The sequence below is a fragment of the Sinocyclocheilus anshuiensis genome, unplaced genomic scaffold (assembly GCF_001515605.1).
Source record: "Sinocyclocheilus anshuiensis isolate Anshui unplaced genomic scaffold, SAMN03320099.WGS_v1.1 scaffold87, whole genome shotgun sequence".
NCBI classification, from domain to species: Eukaryota; Metazoa; Chordata; class Actinopteri; order Cypriniformes; family Cyprinidae; genus Sinocyclocheilus; species Sinocyclocheilus anshuiensis.
Window position 1 is genome coordinate 644396 of NW_015549609.1, and position 1557 is coordinate 645952.

Sequence of the window (1557 nt, forward strand, 5' to 3'; positions counted from 1 at the left end):
TTATATTATTTAATAAAAATTTAATAAAACTTATTCTAAATATTTAGCTTTAATTTATTTAATTTTATTAATATTTTTAATTTATTACTTAATATTTAATATTTTTCTGTGATTGTCTACTTCACAAAGGATACATGTGATGAAAATATGTAACCATTAAACAATTTTAATTCAATTTTATTTTTTTATTTTAAATTTTAAAATTAATTACATTTTTTCATTTAATTTTTTATACTTATTAGTTAATATATTTCATATGTATTAATATATTATTTAATACAATTTAGGATAAAATGTATTATGAATATTTAGCTTTAATTTTTTTTTTTTTTTTTTAATACTTCATAGAGAATTACACTTCTCCGTGCTACTCTGCACAGAGGAATAAACATCCTGTTCGGTGGTTGATATTTAATTCACATTACCAAACTATCATTACATGCTTCCAGATCTGTTGCTGTTTTAAGCGATTAACAGACAATTACCCTCCTGAACTAATGCTGCTAATAACTGGCCTGCAGTCTGGACATTGAATAGTCCCATCAGGTGATCAAATAACATACAAAGGTGGCATGTTCTGTGGACACACAGATCTAAAATTTGATCTAAAATTGGATTGGGGGTAACAAAAAATGCCTAAAGGTCAAGAGTAGGTTGTTTAGGACGTGGTAGAAAGGTGTAAAGGTCCCTGCTGAGCATTAATGGAAACGACACATGCCGGCGCACCTGCGACTCCTGTGTTTAAGTCATCGGAGTCAGCATTGATCTCTGGCACGCTGCCTTTACATAAAATGACAGAATGTGATTATGACCAACATGCAGCAACATGCAATGTAATTAGTGGTGCTCACTAAGGCAATCATTACTATTACTATTGCTCATACTTAGGATTAGAGATTTGAACAAATCATTTAACCTGAGTATTAAACTTTGTGTGTAACTCCGCAAGTTTGGTGCAAAAAGGGGGCCAGATGCATTTGAGACATACTGCAATCTGATCACTCAGGCCAACCTCAGCACATACAAGATCCAGCTTGACCAACTGTAAATGCATTTTGTGTTTGTTTAGGCCACATTAATACACTTATGTATCCAGATGTATCTACTGTATGTCTGGATACAGAAGTTTGGGAGCTTCGCAAGCCACACATGAATCAGGATCGAGTAACCACTTAATTCAATGTGTGTGTGTGTGTGTGTGTGTGTGTGTGTGTGTGTGTGTGTGTGTGTGTGTGTGTGTGTGTGTGGGGGCACAGAGAACCTCTTAAAAGTATGTTAAAAACAACTGTATCTATACTTCCAGATAATACAATATTAATGTAATAACAGGTAAAAAGAGAGACTTTTAAGAGAGATACTTTCATTAATGTTTCTTAAAACACTTATACATTATTATTAAATAATGTCAAATAACAAGTTTTACTTAAAAGTACATTTTACATCATGTATTATCTGGAATACATTTACATCATGTATATAAATCTGGAAGCCATAGAAAGAATACCTTTTTATTTATTAAAATATTTTTCTTAACCTTTATTCATTAAAAAGCCTTAT